This window comes from Drosophila navojoa, chromosome 5 (genome assembly GCF_054131105.1).
Source record: "Drosophila navojoa isolate 15081-1374.11 chromosome 5, UAZ_NAV_1.0, whole genome shotgun sequence".
NCBI classification, from domain to species: Eukaryota; Metazoa; Arthropoda; class Insecta; order Diptera; family Drosophilidae; genus Drosophila; species Drosophila navojoa.
Window position 1 is genome coordinate 3,604,098 of NC_142893.1, and position 6,570 is coordinate 3,610,667.

Consider the following 6,570-nt stretch of genomic DNA (forward strand, 5'->3'; position numbering starts at 1 on the left):
CCGACGCATTGACGTTCGACCTTAACCATAAAATGGCGGCGGCGGCGGCAGCGGCGGCTTCTCTGTTGACGACAGCAGACCAGATTAAGCTGTGCCCAGGCAAACAGTGTGGCAACGCTCTGCCTACTGCTGCTGTTGTTGTTGCTGTTCGGAGATAAAAAATGCCATAAAAATTGCCGTCGCCTCAGCCGTTTGCCGCGACCCGCAGGTAAAACACGCAAACCGACAAAAGCCAATAACAACAACAAACAAGCAAACAACAAAAAGACGAAGAAGAAGCAGAACAGATAACGCATTGCTGCACACAGCATTCGCCCATTCATTCATTCACTCACTCACTCATTCCCACCACATCCATTTGGACACAGGCGGGCCGCAGGTAGAAAACGGACTGCAGACGGACGCAAATGTGGGTGGGCTCTGTTTCTAGAATAAAAACTTAAAACGAAATGAAGTGTGTTCACACATAAAAGAAAAAATAAATATTAAAAAAAAACTGACAGCTTGCGCTCTCGTCAATTCTCGCTCGCAGCCGGTAGGATTCGAACCTACGCTCCCAGAGGGAATCTGATTTCTAGTCAGACGCCTTAACCGCTCGGCCACGACTGCTCTTGGAACATGAGCGTCTAGTTAGCGGGTTAACGCTTCGGCAACGCGACGGCGACGGCGACGGCGACGACGAACGTAAGACGCAGCGATGCGACGTGAACAGTTGTGTGTTGTAGACGGCGACGGCGAAGCAGCGGCGATTTCAACGTCAGCTAAAAATAAATACATGCGAGCATGTGATTGCATATATGTGAGCGTGTGTGTGTGTGTGTGTGTGTACGTTCTTGCTTCTGCTGCTACTGCTGCTGTTGTTGTTGTTGATTTTTGCGTCGTTTCTCTTGAGACGTTGCGTCGTCGCTCGCCAGCAGAGATAAGATACTTTTTAGACTTTAAGCTCCGCAATGCAATGAAAATAAAGCCGTATACAAAAAACTTATTTACGCTTTGGAAACTTTTGTGCATTCACTCGCTCTCTCTCTCTCTCTCTCTCGCTCAGTTGTTTGCTTTTAGTTTGTACGTTTGGCTTAGTTTCGTTTTATTTTTTTTTTGGCATTTTCATTTCCATTGTTCTCGCTTCGCATTAGCGCTGCCTTTTTTATGCTCAGCTCTGCTCTGCTCAACTCTGGTCTGCTTTTGCTTTATATTTATTGTTGTTGGCTTCACACAAAAATGCGTAGAAACAATTTGTTCATCTTGCGTTTGACCTCTCAAAGCCGTTGGCCGTTGGCCGTCCTCTACCTCTATCCACCTCTTTCCTTCTCCGTTCCACTCCACTTCTTCGCTTTTGGTCTTCAAACTTAATGTTGCGGCGTGTCCAAAGTAGAAAAATCTTTTTGTTTCGTGTCTCAAATGCCATGAGTTTGCAGAATTTTCGCAGCAATTTAGAGAAAATACTTATTATATACATATGTATGAACATATACATGAATATGCACATACGTATATATGTATGTACATATGTATGTACGTATGTAACCGTGTTTTAGTATACCAAGTTAGGCCACATTCGAGGTTTGCATTTTGCTCTAAAAACTTTTACGTTCTCCGCAACGTTAAGTCGAGCAAAGGCAAACGAATTTCGCCATTATTTCGCTGTAATTTAGAATTCGCCATAAAACCGCAATGCAGCGTTGCCAAATTGCTCTTGGTGTGGTTTTTCCACATGGAAATTGAGTATTCGTAAAATTTTAATGCACCTGAAAACGTTATTTGATATTATATGCATAAATACTTCAAAAGCGGTAGATATTATTTAATAATATAATGGATTAATAGAGATTTATTTCATTGAGTAATTACAGGAAGTCATTATTTATATACAATTTATGATGTATGTATGTATGTACACATTTATAATACATAGCTAAAAGAATAACAGTATTCAAACGAATTTAATCAACTAATTAACTATGGAGCCTCATAAATATGTATATTTTAATTCCTAAATAATACTTTTTCATAACATTTAATATGTGCACCAATAAATAATATCATTTATATAGAGACTTAAAAGCTCGTCAACTGAAATATTTCATAGATGAATTAGATAATGATTTAATATCTTGAATTTTTCCAGCGGAGCATTCAGAAACATTTTTCTAAAGTGCTGAGCTATATTTGGTAAAAGCTATTTCCTTATTAATCAAATCTTTACTTTGGCTGAACTAATAAAACTTCAGAGATTTTTGCGAAATTGAAATGAAGTTGAAACTTAGAATGTAAAGCTATATACATACATATGTAGATATACTTACTCCGCTTAGGCAAATGTATACTAAATAGATAGACACACATATTTATATAAATAGATATAAATCTAACTTTGCACAGCTTCAAGTGGTTTGTTGTTTTGCTCAGGTAAAATTTAGAGTTTTGAGACATTTCTCAAGGTTTTTGGTTTTGCCAACATCAACTTGAATTTCCATTTAAAATGATAAATTCCATAAAGCTTTGCTCGCTTTTAAATAGGCAAATATGTGCACAAATGTGCGGAGTTCCTCGATTCGGTTGGAGCGGGGGCTGGGGCTATGGCCGGGGCACGTTCGCATTTAGCCTCCGTTGTGAACTCATTAACTCGAAAAGCCGCCAAGTTGACGCTGCTAAACTGGGCAAACAATAAAAAAAAAACCCATTAGATTAGTTAGTTAAAAGTACGAAGTACTCGAGTCTGGAGTATTTGCAGTGCTACACAGTTCCTGGTAGTCGAAAGTGCTACAGTCCCTAAAGAGCTGGCCGAGTGGAAGATTTATTTGTCCGTTTAGAAGATTATTTAAGCTAATTGGGTTTTATTTGTGGAGTTGGTTCTTAATAAGTTAGAGTTTTTAAAGGAAAGTAAAAGATATGTGAAGTCTATTTAGATATATAGGGTGTTATTTTGGTGTTACTTTAACTATGTTTGCTTAGTTATTGTTATAGTTGTGGGAATTTACAAAAATGATATTTATGATACTTCTGCCGATAAGAGTTACTTTATGATACTTCTATAAATCTATTTTGTATGGTATTTATTACTACTTTTTTCATTCTAATTCTGTAATATGCTTAGATCTATTGACAAATATATAAGGTATATGGTTAATGGTGAACAATTTCAACTATGAAGAGTTAAACCAATAAAACAGTTTTCTTTTATATGTATGTAACTTATATAATTTATAATCGTTGGGTATATCATCCACCGATTCTCATAGGTTTCAATAATTTGACTTTAAGTAGACAAATTTTGACAGTCGAAAACTTTTCATTGCTCAACTGCATCGGCTTATGCTCAAGTATTGGCTCTTAAAATGGAATTAACTTTTTTTCTACAATTTTTTTGGGCTGCCTTACAAAGTATCAACGATTCTTGAGATGTAAGTGAAGTGTATTTGTGCTGCCCTTCGTTTGCTTTTGCCTCTGTCCCTCCTCTTCATCTTCTTTGGCTTTTCTTAACAATGGCGTCTAATGTTCGCTTCGATTGAGCGACGAGTGGTGCAGCGATGATATCTGGTTACAATCTTAACTTTCGAATCGAATTCGAATTCGTATTGTTGACCGCCGAAACGGGGGATGTTGTTGCTTTTGATTAGAACAATTGCCCTTTTTTTGCCCGCCTTTGGGGTTGTTCCTTGAGTTGTTGATGAGGTCTAAACGATGTGCTAAATCGAAGCACCGTTATGACCAATGGAGCACATAAAATATTTGATTGGAATAAATAAATTGATGGTGTTTATTGGATTTGTGGCCAGAGCTTGAGGTCAGCTAAGTTAATCTGATGGCCAGCTATGCAAAGAGCTTTTTGCAAGCTTTCACACACACGCACACAGAGGATGACACTCACACATACATATGTATGTAGCTCTAAGCTGTCAATAATCTGGGGAGGTACTTTGACCCTTTCTGTTGTTTGGGAAAATTGCTGGCGAGTCAGCATTTTCCCATTACCTTGGCTACACTTTAATGCAACAACAACAACAACAACAACTACAATATCGGCAACAGCAACAACAAAAATCTGCCGCAGAGAGACATTGCCATGCATCTTTCGGACCGTTCGGACATTCGCCGCATGCCGCAAGCCAAGGAAATGAAATAAATTGCAAATAAATTCAATATACTCGCCGTATGCGTGTTTGTGTGTGTGTGTGTGTGTTTGTACGTCTGCGCTCGCATTAGAGATCCAGTAGCAGAGATACATAAATCAAGGCCATAAATGGCAATTGCGCTCGACGCCGACATCGACGTCGACGTCGACGTCACTTTGATTGGGAGCAGGCAGCAGGCAGCGTCGCTGTTGGAATTGTACACAATGTATGTGCATGTGCGTGTGTGTCTGTGTGTGTGTGGATGTGCTTGCGCTCTACTTCAACGTCTTGTGTGCTCCTGCTACGTTTTGATTTCGCCTTCATGCAGCGAACGGCACTTGAGCGTGTCTTGCACTCGACTCGGCTGGCTGTCGGAGAGTTGGGAGAGATCGGTAGACCATTGAGCATTGAGAGCTTTACTGCTCTCATTGTCAGTTGTCATTATATGTTTTTTTTTTCGCCAATTGCGCGGCCTTTCTTTTCCTTGCGTTCGCAGTTTGGAGAGCGTAGTTGATGGAGAGTTAGGAGTGATCAGAGAGATAGGGCTTAAGCATTCTTCTTCGCCTTGTAGAGTTTTGCTTTTGCAATGAGTTGATTTAACAAGAGATGGAGAGAGAGAGCTCGAGCTCGTGTGCTCTCATTAACATTTGGCAATCGCAGCCCTTCGTCGCCTTGAAGCGCTGTGCAATTGAGCATATTTAACGATTGAGCTTTTGTGCGCTCATTTAGTTTTATTTGCTGCAATTTTTGGGCATATATTATGAGTTGGCTGCCCATTAAAGTCGCGCAACTGGAGGCAGTGTCTGCCTGAGTTTGTGTGTAAATCAATCTTTATTAAGCGCGCCCGTTGCCTGCAGTGGCGTCGCGCAATAAAAAACCAAATTGCATTGCCGGCCACTGTACCCAGCAGCAAGAGCAACAGCAACAACAACAACTTCAACAGCAGCAGCAGCAGCAGGCAGGTCTGAACCTGTTTAAAGTGCAACTCGGCGGCGAGTTGTGCTTCGCGTCTGTGCTTCAGATTTCTCCATCACTTAAGTTGTTGCTGTTGTTGCAGCTTTTATTTTATTTTACTTACGTACGTACATACGTCTTCGTGCTACAAAAGTCGAGTGGGCTCTTGTGCTCAATTTGGCCCTATGTTGTTGTTGTTGTTGTTACTGTTGCTGTTGTTGTCAACGCGTATTGCCGGCGCTCGCTCATATGCCCCGTGCGCTCCGCCTCTGTCGCAGCGCCACACTCAATTGCTGCGCCAATGCCCGACGATGTCGCGTCGCCTCGCGCTGCGCATATCGCAAAATGCAATCGCAATTAAGTTTTATTTTGTAGCGAGCGCATTTTTTAATTAGCAAACGACGCGGCGTACGCTTCGTGTCGCCAGCGCTGCTACCGCCCCAAATCGACGAAAAAAACAGCAAATAAAGCTCCCCAAGGCGTCGGCTACCGATCCACGCCGTTGTAGTCGCTGCCGCTGCCGCTGTCGCTTTCGCAGTCGCTGCCTACGCGCGCGCCGCTGCTAATGATGATGATTGCTCTCTGACTGCCGACGCGTCGCGTCGCATCGTGACGCCGACTTAGCGATGGGCGAAGAGAGTGAAAGAGAGCGCGCGGCAATAAGCGGCGAACTAGAAAGCTCAGCAAACACGAAAAATAGTTATGCAAAGCAGAAATCGACCGAAAATGTTGAGGCGAAGAGCTTTAACAGGTGGAATGAAATGAATATACTAATGACTTTTTGGATTAATATTAGAAATTATTGTTATTAAAGATCGGCATGTACATATATGTATGTATGTATGTATAGATACATATGTAAACAGTAACAAATATATAGCGATAACTGTAGTACGAATTGTTTATAGAACTGACTTGAATAGCTAGAAAAGGGAAGTTTAGCAAACTGTACTAAGAATTGCACATACATATGTACATACATACATATTTAGTTACTAATGTATGTGTGACATTTACTGCTCTCACTTCTAGCTTTTGTTGGCGCTCACGCTTGGCTCACGCTCTCCTCTCTAGGCTCGTATCTGTTTCTCTGTATCTGCGCATTGCATACGAAAATTGCACGAAAATTTATTCGCTTTTTCGATATTTAGCACCCATGGGGGTACTCGATCGTCGTCGTCGTCGCAGTTGTTGTTGTTGTTGTAGCAGTTGTTGGATCGTAGCTATATTTGGCATATAGCACAGATACTGCCAGTGCTCTCTCCATCTCTCTCTCTCTCTCTCCTTTAGCTGCTATAATAAATTTTCCATATTCAATTCGTTTCCATATTCAGTTTTATCGTTCGTCACTTTGCCGATTGCCAATAACAACAACAACAACTACGATGAACATTTGCATTTTGACTTTTATTGATATATTCGCATTTTTATTGATCGTTTTTAATTTGCATTTTGCATTTTGCGTTTACAAATTTTGTGCGCATTTTGTAAATTCGCAATTTTT

General features: G+C 40.9%; 1 non-coding gene across 1 annotated transcript; it reads right to left on the minus strand.

The window, feature by feature from the left end:
* Positions 1 to 527: 527 nt before the first annotated feature.
* On the minus strand, positions 528 to 609 carry TRNAS-AGA (transfer RNA serine (anticodon AGA)). The gene has a single exon. It is a non-coding gene; the product is annotated as a tRNA-Ser (tRNA).
* Between the last annotated feature and the right edge of the window lie 5,961 nt (positions 610 to 6,570).